The sequence below is a fragment of the Aethalodelphis obliquidens genome, unplaced genomic scaffold, assembly GCF_003676395.1.
Source record: "Aethalodelphis obliquidens isolate GAN/ISIS:26980383/991018 unplaced genomic scaffold, ASM367639v1 scaffold10, whole genome shotgun sequence".
Classification (NCBI taxonomy): Eukaryota; Metazoa; Chordata; class Mammalia; order Artiodactyla; family Delphinidae; genus Aethalodelphis; species Aethalodelphis obliquidens.
In genome coordinates, this window is record NW_020837954.1 from 64,333 (window position 1) to 81,818 (window position 17,486).

The 17,486-nt window shown below is 39.4% G+C and overlaps 1 long non-coding RNA gene across 2 annotated transcripts in view; it reads right to left on the reverse strand.

Moving 5' to 3' along the window:
• The window catches only part of LOC113622553 (uncharacterized), a 177,406-nt gene that overhangs the window by 53,385 nt on the left and 106,535 nt on the right, over positions 1 to 17,486 (reverse strand). Inside the window, exon 6 of one of the 2 annotated variants that reach the window (XR_003433567.1) lies at positions 13,879 to 13,953. This is a non-coding gene — a long non-coding RNA (uncharacterized LOC113622553). Of the gene's footprint in view, positions 1 to 13,874; positions 13,954 to 17,486 lie in introns of both variants that reach the window. The other variant, XR_003433568.1, reaches the window with a different exon arrangement.

Here is a 17,486-nt window from a genome sequence, read left to right on the forward strand (position 1 = left end):
GGTAGGTGTTACCATGGAAAACTGCAGAGAGTATGTTTGTATGCAGTGTGGACACAGAAACAATGTTAAACTAATCATCTCCAAACTTGAACCAGGCTGAGGTGAGAGATTGCAGTGAGACAGATCCTGAGAGACAAGGAGAAATTTTGGATTACAGACAATGAAATTTGCTTACACTTCTACTAATGTGTAGTAAGGAAATTAGCCTTGCCCAAAGACAGGCCTTTGTCCCAGCTCCTGGGAGGGAATCTCTAAATCCTTGGAACTTCCAGAATCATAAGAAATGATTATAACAAATAAATGTCTTTGTTATAAATGGTTGGCCCCTTGGATCACACCTGATGGTTCCTGTTAACAAGATGACTCAGCTTGAGGCTGGCCTCACCCAGTAGTCTTAGGATGGGGGATTTGGCCATGCCAGAAAGACAGACCATATCAATTATGGTGGGGGCTTTGAGTTACATGATATGGATCAACCCTGAGACTCAGTTCAACCATGTAGGCAATTAATCAATCATGTCTACATAATGAAGCCCCAGTAAAAACTCTGGACACCAAAGTTCAGGTGGGCTTCCTGGGCTGACAGTACTCTGTGAGTATTGTCACACACTGACGCTGAGAAGTTAACCCATCCCTGAGCACAATGGAAGCTTCAAGTTTGGAATCCTCCCAGACTGTCCTATGCATCTCTTACTTTGGCTGATTTTAATGTATTCTTTTCCTGTAATAAAAATAACCATGAGTATAATAGGTTTCAAAGCGTTCTTTGAGTTTTTCTACCATATTATGGAACCTAAGTGTGGTTTGCGGAAACCCCTAAACTTGAAGTTGTCAGAAGTAAGGATAGTGTTGTGTAGACTCTTCTCTCTAACTCTGTAGTTGGTTCCTAACTCCTTTCAAATGGGGTCAGAAGTTTTGGGTAGACTTGGCAGTCTGGAGGACTATGCCCTTAACCTCATAATCTGACCAATTCTGGTAGCTACATTTTGTATTGAGCAATTCCATATGGATAAAATAAGTTTTATCTGTGTGATGCCTAAGCAACTAATTAATTATATCAAGAGAGTGAAAAACAAAGTTAAAAGTAGTTAACATGGGCAAAATAACTGGAAAGGGGACAAAATGTCTAAATTTTGATGCTACGTGTATTGTTTGGAACACATGTATATGTGAGATAATAACCACTTTTAGATGTTTTCAACACATGGGCTGGCAACACCTAACAATAACAACTAGCATTTGTTAAGTGCTTACTGTTTAACAGTTTCTGTTCTGAGTGTTGTACACATACTAACTTATTTAATTCTCATAACAACTCCAGTTATTAGCCCAGTTATAGAAACTGAGGCACGAGGAGGTTAAATAATTTGTCCTAGGTTACACATTCCCAGGATTTGAATCCATACCATCTGACTCCATGGTTCATGCCTTTAACCAGTGCCTCATACAGTATCTCAGAAGGTAATCACTTACATCTTCTCTGATCTCGTAGAAAGGTGTTACTAAACTGGTATCTTAATTCCAAATCCCAATTGTCTCTGTGACAAAGTAACATTTTTATATGAGCCGATGTGTATTTTATTTTACCCTGTGATGGGTATTTTATTCACCCTGTGATCCTTCTCACGTTAGGCAGGAAGTCCTGACTTGTATTGAAGGAGGTAGGAAACAATGAACACAAAAGAAAAGAGAATAATTCTCTGCTTTCAAGCTTCAAAATAAAATTTGGAAACTTTCTCTAGAAACAATAGAATGAAAGAAAAGGGGTTTGAGTTTGGGTTATAACCCTTGAGTTTAAAAAAAAAATCTATGTCTTAAAAAAGATCTCTGAGAATACAGGTTGGTACAAACCCTAGATTTAATACAAATTTCTAGGTCTGTGGGAATTCCTAGGGGTGATGGAGATAAAAGCAAGACAGTTAAGATATTGATGAGGATCTCCGTGCCCTACCTTCATACCCCCTCCCACCAGAGGGGTGGGAGGGTCAGTATGGAGCCCCAAAGAGGTTTGTAGGAAGCTGAGAATAGGAGACTTACCTAATTCCTGTCGGAAAGCCTGAGTGACAATATCCTTTTAAGTATCCACCAGAGCAGAGATAGCTGTGCTGTAGTGACAGTGGGCCCAGAGAGCCCAAGACAACCCCATTCTGCCAAATTGACGTTAGCACAGATGAATTTTCATCTGCACACAAAAGCACGGAAATTAACTGAGAGAGCCTTAGTGAATCTGGAAGGGTTTCAATTTCATGAAAAAAGGACACAGAACATGTATATCAACAACCAGAAACCTAGAGGGACTCGGACATCTGGACACACAGAAACAATAATGCTGCAGGCCAGACCCAAAGCACTGCATCCCAGCAGGTACCAGCATGGGCCTGGTGCCCCCAACCAACACCAGGACACCACTAAGCCCTCTAGAACTTAGACATCATCCCAAGGATGGAGAGGGGGAAACCTAAACTGGCGGAGAAAATCCTTAATTGACTTTAAAAATTATGATCTAACTAAGAAAACCCTATATTTGCTTAAAGTAAGTTTTCTGATACCAGGAAAAATGGTTACTGGAGTTAGAAAGTAAGTCATTATAGAAAATAAAGCTGTTGTGGTTTGTACATCTGAGCCAATTACAAAATGTTTGCCTGCTACGTCTCTAGTCAACAGATCAGCCACATTCAATGTCTTTTCTGCTCCTACAGAAATGACAAATGACTTTCACATATATTACATACCCCCTCAGGCCAGCCAAGGGTTATGTGCTGTTTCGAAGACTGGGAAACCAAAACACCACAACTGAAAACCGCCAACCTGGATACTTATTAAAAGAAATAGCTTGGGTTAGTATGAAATTTGGTGCAACACTGAAATATGGGAATTTGTTACTAGAGGCACCAGAGGGATACATATTCCCTGTTAGGGGACCCTGCTGACACTATATCAGAATGAAAGCAGGGATTGGCAAAGAGTATTTTCAAATAGGCACATAAACAAACATGGAGAAATAGTAAACACATAAGATAATTCATTCGGACACTTTTATATGCAGCATGTATAGGATTTAAAATAACATTTCCATATTAAACTGAAAACATTACTATGTAAATGCCACAACTAAACCAAATGAAAGAGTAAACACCAGCCTTGCAAATTGGTCTCCCTTAAGGGCACTCAAAGGCATAGGATTGCCTGCTAGGTTCTCTAAAGAAATGTCCTCCTCTCTATCAATCTTTTCTGTTTTGACAGCAAACTCATTGACCAGCATATGTTTCGCAATTTCTGAACAATTGACATTCAAGGCCTAGCAAACATTCGTTCTCCACCTTCTCAGAAACCTCATAGGAGCCACTGTTGCCAATAAAAACACATCATAAATCTAACCCCCAAACTGCATCACTTCAAAAGGAGAATGGATGCCCCCATTCCCTACATTGTTTGTATACATCTGTGTCCATCTGTGTCGGGTCTCTCATTGAATCGGCTGTGCCAGCAGGAGGTCATTAATCAGCAGGTGAAGGCTAGCAAAAGTACAGAATGGCTTAGCAGAAAAATGGAGTCTTTTGTTATTCCCTATTGCTGCCTACTAAAATGTAAGTTGCTTGTTGATCTCATCACACTGAGTTATGTTTTTGTGAAGTGTTAAAAAGACCCAGCCTGCACATATTCTTGAAGTTCTGAAATAATGGCTCAGTGAACAGATATATACTTTCCCCCAGCAGCTCTTCGTGGAAATGAATTTTTAGGAGCCCCAAATATCCATGATTCAGCCCTGATGAAAAGTTAAGTTAAAACTAAATACCATTATTTTTTTGACAGAAGTTTTAGGAAGTTATTGACACAAGGACTTTTGAGACTGAAAGACACTGTGTTAACAAAAAGCCTTTCTTTGGTGAAACAAATTAAAGCACAGCCTCCAGGTATAGATGGCCTACGTGCAGATCCTTCAGATTTTAGCTCTATGACCTTAAGTAAATACTTCATTTCTCCACTCTTCCCTCTTTTTCAAAAACTGGGATAGTAAATAATAGGTACCTCATAGAGATGCCAGTGCCTGACACATAATAAGTGTTCGATTAATGTTTGTTATTAGCTGCATATAGATAGAAAAGGGAAGCAGCGAATGCACAGTTACATACCAGCGACTATAAAAATAAGCTAAATTCATGTTTCGTATCTTATAATTATATAAAGTTTTCTGCTTACTTCTGTTAACTAAAAAGAGCAAGGAGCTTTCTTATAATATTGAAAATATTATCCTAATGGTTCCAAGCACTGTTAATTAGGAATGTTTGTTACAGAAACTTCACTTGTTGGTTGTTTGTTAGAGAACCCCAATTATTGTACTTGTGAACTGTGTTTACCATGCAGCCTGCTCTGACTCACCAAACTTGTGATTAGTAAACAGCAAAATGTAGCACTGCTGATTTAGGTCTAATTTAATCAGTATAAAAGGACTGTGCAGATTCTCCTGAACTGGGAGCATAGCCAAAGGCATTCTTCATTGTTAAAATGAATTTTTTAAAAAATGAGATGATTCTAACAAATTTACTTTAAATCACAATGCAATATCTCTAAATGAAAACAATATCAATATCTCTGACAGCACGGCATTCAACTTACTTTCAGATTTATTCAGTGTTTTCTCAATTTCAAAAGCACTTGAAAATCCACAAGGGGGGGCACAATGTCTTTCTTCATTTTCAATAGTTACATCAAGGATGCTTTTCAAAAGTCTTTCATATTTATCATGCCTTCAACAAGTAACTCTTACCATACTCATAAAACCAGCTCAAACTCACCCTATCCTTTTTCTGATCAGATACTGGGTTGTTTTCAGAGACAACAAAACAAAAGGCAAGTCATGCAGCTAAGGCATGTGCAGAGAGAGAATTTTGACTTCAAATAACACCAGGAACAAAAGTTTCCCCCAATCCCACCACGGAACCAAAGGACCAGGACACGACAAGCACAAGAGATTGACTTTTTCCTTTACCCATCTCCATATTATATGATGGTGACAGCCAGCATGAACAGTTTTTGTAATTTAGAGATAATAGTATTTTTAAGAAAAGTTATAATGGCAAAGCCTAAGTAAAGAGCTAAGGAATGTTTTGGAGTACCGGAAAGCTTCTGATTGAAGACACAAACAAGGTCCAGTGGTGGAAAAAACATGTACTTCGGATTCTGAGCTTTGCTACCATAGGGAGGTAAGGAGAGAGAGTAAGAGAAAGAGAAAGAGAGAGAGAGTTTATGTGCTTGTCCCATTAATTCTATTTCTACTAATTTAGTTCATAGGAAATAATCATAAATGTGCATAAATAATTACATAGAAGTACAGTATTTTGTTGTAACACTTTTTATTATGTAAAAAACTGGGGGAAATATAAATATCTACCAGTAGTAGAATGGCTAAATAAATCATGGCAATTTCTATACAAATGCAGCCATTAAAACCATACTAATGATCTGAAAATACTCTTGCTGTTAAGAGAAAACATATAATAAATAAACTGAATATACCACATTGTTACAACTTTGTAAATGTACATATATGAAGCTAAAACACTAAGCTGTTAACAAAGCTTCTCTCTGCTTTTTAAAAGGTGATCTTTATTTTCTTCTTCATATTTTCTCCATTTTCCTATTATATGTAATAAATATGCATTCCTTTGAAATTAGAACTTTAAACATACTATAAATATTTTTAAGAAACCCTGGGAGAGGGAGAAGAGGCACATAGCAGAGAAATCAGTGGGAAAAAAACAAGAAAACCTGCACTTCCTTACCTCCCTGTGACGCTGAATTAGAAACTGTCAAGCAAGAGATATATATTTTACCAGGGGTATGAGACAACATAGAAGATAGTATAGAATATTTATACATACTGACTGAAATGATCCAGCAAGAGACAGAAATTGGTAATGCAGATGATAGAACCTAACATTTTAAAGTCCTTGAGTTGGCAGAGGTGATGGGGTCCAGTACATGAATGGAGGAGTTGGCCTTAACGTAAGCAGGGAGGGTTCATCCATTAAATAGAAAGGCATAGAGCACAGCTTCAGAGGCAGTAGGGTTGCAGATTTGGAGTGAGAAGATGAAGAAGTTGTACTCTGATTGCTTCTATTTTCTTAGTGAAATGAGAAGGGAGCTTATTAGTTAAGTATGAAGCGGGGAGAAAGACGGTGTTAAATAGTCTAATACTGCCTGGTTTTCCTCATTCTCACTTCTATTTGCAAAGCAGTGAAAAATCCCCATACTCAAGAAACATTTTCTAAACACTCTTAATGGTTATCTATCCCTTTTTTTAAAAAGTGAAGAAATGAGCGTATAGAACAAGGGTTCCTGGCCATACTGAGCTTACATTCTTGTTGATGAAATAAAACACAAATGAGATGATAAGGAAATAATTCAGCCAACAAGAAAATGGTTTTCAATCAAGAGACTTACTAAATGAAACAGGTGCACTATTTATGATACCAATAATAGTACCCCAAGGCAGTGGGTGTACTTATGTTCTCTATAGTTATCCTTCTGAAAGCTTTCATGGCCTGAAAGGAGGAAAGTTTATGTAGGTAAAGAATTAAGTCAGAGTGGATGCAGGCTCAGAGCCAGGGTGCTGAAGTTAAATGGAGGATGGTGGAATGAGGTCCATGTTAAAAACAGAGTGGCCCTAAGTCAGCCTGTGAGGAAAGAGCCAGGTCATACCCCAAGGGCCTCCTCCAGGAAGACCCCTGTTGGAAAGGAGCAGGCATCCAGGGTGTTGGCAGAGCCTATGCTTGGGCAGATCAACAACACAGTTAAGTCCAGGGGCCCCCAGATCACTCCTTTGTTTCCTCAGTCTGGTACCTTCCCTCTCTAAGCAGCACCCTACCATCCCCCTTTTCCCCCTTATACACACACACCATTTATCGTAATCATCCAGCAGGTCCTAACTTAGATATCAATTCTTCTGGGAGGCCTTTTCTGGGGGACATCCTCTTATGTGACCCTCTACCTACCGTACCAGATCTAAGCTATGTGAGATCAGTGACCTTGTGCCTCTTATTTATAGTGTTACCACACCAAACTTGGGTCCACTCACCCAACGCACAGTAAAGCCAATCTACTGACACCAGGTTGTGGTGAAGGAAAGTACAGTGTTTATTGTAAGGCTCCAAGCAAGCCTTACAGAAAAAGGACATTAGGTAAAATCTAAATAAATCTAATAAAGTATAGACTTTAGTTAACAAGAATGTCAGTATTGGTTTATTAATTGTGGCATGGTTACCATTGGAAGATGTTAATAAGAAGGGAAACTAGGTGTGGGGTATATGGAAACTGTGTAGTATCTACACAACTTTTCTGTAAATCCAAGCTATTCTAAAATTTAAAGTTTATTTTAAAAACCTATAAAACTGCAGGTTTCATTTGACCTAATTTTTGTGGAGGGAGAATTATAATTTTATGTAAAGCTGCATCACTATATATACATTAAAAAGTCTTGAACTGGGCTGTCCAATACTTATCCACTACCCACATGTGGCTACTGAACACTTCTAGTTCAAACTGAGATGTGCTGTAAGGGTGAAATATATACCAGGCTTCAAAGATTTAGTATGAAAAAATCAGTAATATTTTTTACATTGACCCCCTGTTGAAATGACATTTGGGGTTTATTGGATTAAATAAAATATATTATTAAAAGTAATTTTATGGACATCATCAGAAAATCTACATACAACAATAAATGCTGGAAAGTATGTGGAGAAAAGGAAACCCTCTTGCACTGTTGGTGTGAATGTAAACTGATACAGCCACTATGGAGAACAGTATGGAGGTTCCTTAAAAAACTAAAAATAGAATTACCATACGACCCAGCAATCCCACTACTGGGCACATACCCAGAGAAAACCATAATTCAAAAAGACAAATGCACCCCAATGTTCATTGCAGCACTATTTACAACAGCCAGGTCATGGAAGCAACCTAAATGTCCATCGACAGATGAATGGATAAAGAAGATGTGGTACATATATACAATGGAATATTACTCAGCCATAAAAAGGAATGAAATTGGGTCATTTGTAGAGATGTGGATGGACCTAGACACTGTCATACAGAGTGAAGTAAGCCAGAAAGAGAAAAACAAATATCGTATATTAACACTATATGTGGAATCTAGAAAAATGGTACAGATGAACCAGTTTGCAATGCAGAAATAGAGACACAGATGTAGAGAACAAGCGTATGGACACCAAAGGGGGAAAGTGGTGGGGGGGAGGGGTGATGGTGGGATGAACTGGGAGATTGGGATTGACATGTATACAATAATATGTATAAAATAGATAACTAATAAGAACCTGCTGTATAAAAACAAAAAAATAAACTTTTTAAAAAAGTTAAATTAAATTAATTTTATTTATTTATTTATACTCTCTTTTTTTTTTTTTTTTTTTTTTTCCGGTACGCAGGCCTCTCACAGTTGTGGCCTCTCCCGTTGCGGAGCACAGGCTCTGGACGCGCAGGCTCAGTAGCCATGGCTCACGGGCCCAGCCGCTCCGCGGCATGTGGGATCTTCCCAGACCAGGGCACAAACCCGCGTCCCCTGCATCAGCAGGCGGACTCTCAACCACTGCGCCACCAGGGAAGCCCTATACTCTCTTTTAACGTGGCTAGTAAAACATTTTAAATTATGAGTGTGGCTCACATTGCATTTATATTGATAGCAGGGGCAATTTCTATTTTAGCTTTCCTTTTTTCTAAATTTTCTTCCATAAATATGTGTTCCTTGTATAATAAAAAAATAGTAATAAAAAGATACAAAGAACTACTACTGTGAAATGTCACACTAAATGATGGAAGCACCAAGCAGAAAGGTCAAGCCATAGAGTCCTTCCATTAATTAATTATTTGGTCATTCATTTGAATATACATATATTGAGTATCCTATGTGCAAAGCATTGGGACAGTTGCTAGGAATAGAAACACATAAAAGATGAGTTGTAATTATTTCCTTCAAGGAGTTCACAGTCTACTTGGGAAGCTAGGCTCATAAATAAAATATAAGAACACAATGTGGTCAGTGACACCATGACGATTTCTATACAGTCAACTCTCTTCTCCTTCCTGCTTTAAATACTGCTGTTTTTCTGGCTCCAACCTTGGTCTACTTCTCTGCCCACCCCAGGATTGCAACTAATACTTATATGCTCATGACTAGTATGCCTCTGACCTTGATGTGGCCATAGATGCAAGCTGAAAAAGATGAGACACTTAAGATCCATGGGAATCTGAGCCCCTTGCTCATGCCATTTACATGTACCTTCAAGAAATGCTCAAGCCTGATCTTATATATACCACTCCCATGCATGCCCAACTTTATGGTTTTGTGGGTCAAGCAACACCCACTTCATATTAGACATTTCAGATCACATGGTAACTTGGTTGTCCATGATCAAATATTTAGGGTCTACTAAGACCGAGTAAAAATCCAAGAGCTGTTTCTCAAAAGGAGCATATTTATCTGCAGAGTATGGTATGGCTTTGCTCCCAGATCCTAAAAGTCTGTTCTGTAATTCATCTAAGAGGTCTGCCCAAGGTTCAGGAGACACATTAAGAACCAATGAATTGTCTGGGTCATACGACCAGAGTGGCAGATAAGCCTGAATAGCAGCCTGGACCTGTTGCAGAGCCCTCACTTTTTCTGGGTCCTATCAAAATTGGAAGCCTTTCAGATTGCCCAATAAATAGGTCTATGCTATAACAACACACCCAATAAGGTATATGTTACCTCCAAAATCCAGTGAGGCAGACTAAGTATTGTGACTCTTTCTTAATGGTAGGAGGACCAGATATAGCAACTTGATTTTAACCTTAGAAGAAATATAACTTGTCCCAGACCATGGAAACCCAAGAAAGTTCATTTTAGAAGTAAATCCCTAAATTTTCCTGGGACTTATTTCCCACCCTCTGGCATATATGTGTCTTACCCAGGTGTCTAACGTACTTGTTACCTCATGCTCCCCTGGTCCATCGAGGTAGTGGACCCATGTGGTGTCTTGTGGAATGGGGAAGCAATCATTTCTTTGTGCAATAGAGTCGGACTGGGTTGGAGAGTTGATATAACCCTGAGGTGAAACATTGAAAATATATTTCTGGCCCTTCCAAATTTAAAAACTAATAATAATAAATTAAATAAAGTTGCTTCAGGCAGTCTCTGCTAACAGGTATATATAGAGAAAAAAATGATTTTCCATATCAATATGGAAATTCCAAATCAAATGTCAAGGGATTTGTGGATTTACTCCAGCAAAGAAACTACATTTGGAACAGCAGCTGCATTTGTATTCACCATCTGGTTAAGTTTACAATAACCCTTTGTCATTCTTCAAGAGCCATCTGTCTTCTGCTCAGGCCAATTAGACGTGTTGAATGGAGATGTGTTGGAAATCATCAACCCTGAGTCTTTTAAGTCCTTTATGGAGGTATTAATCTCTACAGTTTCTCCAGGAATGTAGGATTATTTTGGATTTACTATTTTGGAATTGAGAGGCAGTTCTAGTATCTTCCAGTTGTCCTCACTCATCAGATAACCAGTATAGTGATTCTACCATTTGTTGAGTGTGTCTCTTTCAATCAAGCATTCTAGAACTTGGGAAATAACCATAGGGTGAGTTCAGAGCCCAACTGCATATACTGTGAGATGGACCTGAACCAAAATACCAGTAACCATTCAGCCTCAATAAACCCCTACTCTGATAAACAGACAAGAGTGGCTTATTTTGTTTCCAAGATTTAGTATCATTTCACAGCCAGTGTCCAGAAATCTCCCAAAAGTCTGGTTATTTCCCTTCCCCAGTGTACTATAATCTTGGCAAAGAGTTGCAAGTCTTTGGAGGGAAGGAAAGAGAAAAAATTTACAGTATAAACTTCTGGCCATGTAAATATAAATTAGAAAAACCTTGTAATTCTTTTGACATGTATAATATCTCATTATTTTGTACCTGTGCCCATGAGATCTTAAGTCTGGCTACAGATATAGAAGCAATGAAAGTGCTGGAGGTGGGTCTTGAGAAGTCTCAGCATTTCCCCACCGGATAGGTGGGTCATCACAGGTACTCCAAGCAAAGGGAGACTAACCTCCTCACACAGGGGAAGAAAGTCTGCTTCCACAAGCAAAGGAGACTGAGGGCCTCCTAGGGCCTCAGTTTTATCAGAATCTGCCCACATGTTGCCATCTCAATTTTCAGGGTCCTAACTTTATGTCAATCAATGCCCTAATTTTAACAATAAGAGAGTTTGAGTTAACTTGTTATTGTAATCCCCCTACTCATGGGATTAGTCTTTGGTTGGGTTTTCAGAAATATCAGACCCTGCAGCTATGAGAAATAAATATCTCTTTCAGGGCAGTCACAGAAAATTTCTAGTTCTTTGCCTGGACCTTGGGTTGAAAATGTATTACCCCAAGTTCATTATTTTCTTTCCCTAATTTCTTTATGGTACTTAGAAGCAACCCACAGTCCTTATACTCTTTATTTCCACTAAATTATTCAGTGACAACAGCTACCTGGTAACCCAGCACTTTCTTCTATAGGCACCTAATGTTAGGGACTACTAGTGTCCCATTTACCAGTGGCAATGGGGTCATTACACCTAGCAAAATCAGAGAATCAATACCAACTCCCTATCTTGAACGTTCCGTTCCACTGAATCAGTTTCAGACCAGTAATTGTACCACTTAGAGTCAGCCAGGTTAGCAGAACCCCTGTGAATGATATAGAATAAAGGAATAAGGATTCATTATAGGAATTAGACCTTACAAATACAGGAGGAGCTGGAGAAGTGAAGCTCTGGAAAAGGGAGTCAGGGGATCAGAAAAGGGGTCATTAACCTGCCTGCCTGAAGCAGTGGCACAGAGGGACGAGTTGGGGCTTGAAGGAAAATCTAAGAACCTAAGCACTTTCAGCCATCAAAATGGGATTGTGAAGAGGGACTCATTGAGAGGTGTTTGGAAAGCTGTTACCTCTTCGGTGGATATACAGTCAGGCATCTGATGATGGGCCTGGGGTCACTGTTGGTTGGCAGAACCAAAAGTCAGAAAGATTAGCTGGAATAGAATGGAGGAGAAAAAGGACAACGTGGGACCTGCCTGGAATCCCTGTATCTATCATTGTACCTGATCACAGTGACCGTCTAAGAGTGTAATAGTGCAGAACAAATCTGGCTCCATATTGTATCTGCTTATTTTACTTTAACCTTTGTATTCTATTACTTTTGCTTCAAGTCAAGAATATTACCTATAGCCTGAAATATATAGTATAACCCATTCTCAAGGTGCTGACTTTTAAAGGTATAACACTTTTCCATTCATACAGAGATAAAAAGTTGCAGAACACCGAATAACGTTTGTCTTGTTGGAGGTTTATGGGAACACTGTGACTGGACCTCCCTGGACAGCTCAAGAACAAAGGACTCTGGCACCAAGAAGCTTGCAGCAAGTAACCACACCACCATCGCCACCCCTTTAAGTGTAAGAGAAACCTGAATTCTAACTTGGGGAAGATGGTTCTTTGGGACACTAGTCCATCATCTTCCCAAACTGCTGGCTGTCTGAATAAACTCTCTATTCCTTGCCACGGGAACACATCTCTCGATTTATTGGCTTGTCACATGGGGAGTAGTATGAGCTTGGACTCAGTAACAAGAGGAATTATTACTGCTTCTCTTCCACCTTCCAAATCTTATGCAATTTCATCTTTGGGCCATCTCTAATGCAGAGTTTCACATGGAAGAGGATTCTGAGAACAACAGTCGTCTGCTTAATCAAGTTGACCAGCACAGTCCAGCACTCAATAAAGTGCTTGTCCTTATCCCAGCTATCAGAAGACAGTCAATATGGGCAGAAAGAAATGTAGAGAAGCCCCTGGGGGCTCACTGGTGACCTTGTGACTGTGGATGAGCTGTGATTTGGGAGATTCCTGAAGATGGCAGTCTGGGCACACAGAGAATTTTCCTCTCAAAGGCTCAAATGTCAGCCTGGATCTTCTGGGAGTCCTTTTGGAAACAGTGAAACTAAAGAAACACTATAGGATATGATGAACAAAAGTCTCATTTTCTGTATCCAACCGACCTGGTCTTCCCAGATGGGGGTAAACACCAAAGGAGAGTGAACACAATCCCAGAGCCCTATAAATTCTAAAAGACAGAGAACTTTATCATGAACTATTTACACAGACAGTGCTTGCCTTTCAGCAATTCAGACAGGATCTTTGCAAACGAGAGAGGGAGGAAGGGAGAGAGAGTGAGAGAGAGAGAGAAAGAGATGGAGTAGAAAATTCATAACGCAGCTCAACGAAGATGCTTTCCTCTTCTTGCACATCATGGTTCCCCAGCTCATAGTCCCAGTTGCCCACCTCTGTACAACAGTCACACAGCAATCCCCTCAACACCTGCCTCCTGCACCTGCATTCTATGATCTGGGCTCCACTTCATTCCCTGCCATGGACCCTGGTCACAGTGGTAGAGCCAGAGAACAGAGGGAAAAAAGTATCTGCAAAAGGAAACTCAAAGTTTCCAACACCACAGCCATGTTCCTCAACTGGAGTCAGATACAACTCTTCTAAAGGACACATAATTTTCACAGACCCCAGTGTTAACTATGTTACTTTAACATAACGCTACTTAAACATGTAGAAACATAAATTGGTGTTTAAATGCCACGTGCTTATTATTGCTTTTATACCAACTATAAAACAATGCAAGTTAAACATGCACAAAACGTCAAAACCAATAAAACTTTAACGATTTTAATTTAATATATGATGTTTTGCTGAAACTAAATCATCAATTTTGAGTTGAATAGATAAATATATATATATATATGTGGAGTTGGGTTTTACTTACCAATTTGATTCTTCTGATTTTCATCATTGGTATTTCTCCTTTCACATTGAATTGTTAATCCATTCTCTTGATGGGCTGATAAATTTAATATGCACAAGAGTACAATATTAAAAGGAATGTTTTCAACTTTTAATGGAACTTTATTATGTAATGACTATTATACCTATTACTAAGCAACAGTAGCTAAATCGTTTATACAAAAGATGAACTCTACACAGTATAGCCATGTGAATGAAGAATAAGGTACAAATCATACATTATTTTACATGCTTATAGGATCCAACTTGTGATAATTCCATTTTCTCATAATTGTTTCCTATTCAAATTACCTGACATCGCTTGCCCTTCATTTAGTGCTAATATTACTGAAAACGCAAAAGAGGGCATTGGAGTCTTGCGGCAGTATTTGCTTGTAAGACCAACATTAAGATAAGCCCCAACATGATTCAGTTGCATTTTATAAGAAATATGTTTCTTACAATCTTGCATATAATTCAAAGCTAATTTTCCCACAAGAAAAAAATGGGGAATTCGTTTATAGAACCAATATATCTACAACTTTGCAACATACTTCTGCTTTGATGATGCTCTTTATTTGCTTAGTATTATCTATAATATTGAGCAATTGCTCTTCTTTAAATTAATGATAAAGTGTATTAAGGAGTCGTTGGGCTTTCTTCATGGCACCAAATTACAGTTAACATCTGTCTAAAAACTTATATATTTGGGCATACATTTTTCAGCATGAGCTTTCATACCAACTCAATGAATGCTAATATAAAAAGACATAAAACAATTTTAAAATGTTTAGTGACTGTTAAAAATACTAGCATTAAAGAAACCAATATCTCTTCCAGCTATTTTCATAAAGCAAAAAGTAAAACACGACAGACTAACAATGAATGTCTGGTTACTTCCGTTATAAGCTAGAGTGGCGCCACCACGTGGCAGGAGTAAAAACAAGTTTATTTTAGTTCAACTGAAATTACACAAATCTTAATTTATGTTTGGTGAGAACTACACTACAAATTTTGCTCATAATATATGGGTTATTAATTTTTATATCACACCACTTAAATTTCACATAGCTTATGGGATCCAATTGCATGTTTTAGACTATCTGTTGAAAACACATTTTTAATTCTCATAAAAACATGAAAACCCATAAAACTTCCAAAGATACATATATTTCAAATATGATAAATACAAGTATAAATAACTTTTAAAAAGCAGTTTTGAAATAATTCCTGTTACTATTATAATTTCCATACAGGTCTTGGAACTGTCTTAAAAGTAATGATAATTTTGTCTCTGTAAAAAGAACACTATTCAAAAACGGGACATTAACTTAATAAAACGTGGAATACTGTTTTTGTCACTACCATATAAAATTCATAAGTTCTTTGCTTCCTAAATTCTTCAATCAGAAATTTAAATAATCTAAATTCCTGATATATTTAAGACATAATTTATTACTTTGTTAATTTATTTGTTAAAACAGCATAATGTAAGCTGATTGTTAAAATTAGTTGTTACTAAATTATAACTTTTTAAATTCCGTAGGAAATTATCTCAGTATTAAGTACTCAGTATCACGGCTCATGGGAATAAGGTGACTACTGTTTTCCTTCTACTCTTTTGTATTTTCCAAATTTTCCATATAATAAGTATATATTAATTTTATGATGAAAATTAAATTTCTAAAAGAATAAACATTCACGCTAGGAGAGAAATAACAAAATTAGCTATTTAGGGTATAACATTAATAAAAGGAAATTAATGTACTATTTTACCCTGGTACTGAGAATAGGAGAGACTAAGGTATCTTTCCTACCATAACAAGAAAGCCTATGTTAGTAAATATTAATATTGGAAATGAACATACTCTGTGACCCAGCAATTACTGGGTCCCAGTCTTAGCATTACCCTTATTGTAAAAGAAAGCATGTACAGGGCTTCCCTGGTGGTGCAGTGGTTGAGAATCTGCCTGCCAATGCAGGGGACACGGGTTCGAGCCCTGGTCTGGGAGGATCCCACATGCCGCGGAGCAACTAGGCCCATGAGCCACAACTACTGAGCCTGCGCGTCTGGAGCCTGTGCTACACAACAAGAGAGGCCATGATAGTGAGAGGCCCGCGCACCGCGATGAAGAGTGGCCCCCCCCCCTTGCCACAACTAGAGATAGCCCTCGCACAGAAACGAAGACTCAACACAGAAAACATAAATTAATTAATTAATAAACTCCTACCCCCAACATCTTCTTTAAAAAAAAAAAAAAGAAAAGAAAAAGAAAACATGTACAAGGAGTGCAGCAATTTAGGGTCATAAACAAGCTGTAAATAACATAATCATATAGCAAAAAGTGATATAATAAATTGTGTTAAGTCTATATTCCATACAGTTGAAAATAATGAAGTGAATCTATACATAATAACAGAAAAAGAGCTCCAAAATGTCTTACTGAGTGGGAACAGCAAGTTGCAGAACAACGTATAGCGTATGATGCCATTTACGTTAGTAAAAATACTTGTACAATATAAACCCTGAATATTCACAGTAAGAGAACTGTACGTACAATGACAAATTCCCTATTAATAGCAACCTCTGGAAGGGAAATTACACATGAGGGAGGGGGACAGTCAGTGGAGATTTTGGGGTTAATTGCAATGCTTTAATTTTTATAACAAGAATGTATGGAGGCTTCCGGGAAGATGGCGGAGGAGTAAGACGCGGAGGTCACCTTCCTCCCCACAGATACACCAGAAATACATCTACACGGGGAACAACTCCTACAGAACACCTACTGAACGCTGGCAGAAGACCTCAGACCTCCCAAAAGGCAAGAAACCCCCCACGTACCTGGGTAGGCCTAAAGAATAAACAGAGACAAAAGGATAGGGACGGGACCTGCACCAGTGGGAGGGAGCGGTGAAGGAGGAAACGTTTCCACACACTGGGAAGCCCCTTCGCGGGCGGAGACTGCGGGTGGCGGAGGGGGGAAGGCTTCGGAGCCGCGGAGGAGAGCACAGCAACAGGGGTGCGGAGGGAAAAGCGGAGAGATTCCCGCACAGAAGATCAGGGCCGACCGGCACTCACCAGGCCGAGAGGCTTGTCTGCTCACCCGCCGGGGCGGGCGGGGCTGGGAGCTGAGGCTCGGGCTTCGGTCGGAGCGCCGGGAGAGGACTGGGGTTGGCGGGGTGAACACAGCCTGCAGGGGGTTAGTGCGCCACGGCTAGCCGGGAGGGAGTCCGGGGAAAAGTCTGGACCTGCCGGAGAGGCAAGAGACTTTTTCTTCCCTCTTTGTTTCCTGGTGCGCGAGGAGAGGGGATTAAGAGCGCTGCTTAAAGGAGCTCCAGAGACGGGCGCGAGGCGCGGCTAAAAACGCGGACCCCAGAGACGGGCAGGAGACGCTAAGGCTGCTGCTGCCGCCACCAAGAAGCCTGTGTGCGAGCACAGGTCACTCTCCACACCCCCCTTCCGGGGAGCCTGTGCAGCTCGCCATTGCCAGAGTCCCGAGACCCAGGGACAACTACCCCGGAGGAACGCACGGCACGCCTCAGGCTGGTGCAACGTCACGCCGTCATGGCGCCCTCTGCCGCCCCAGGCCC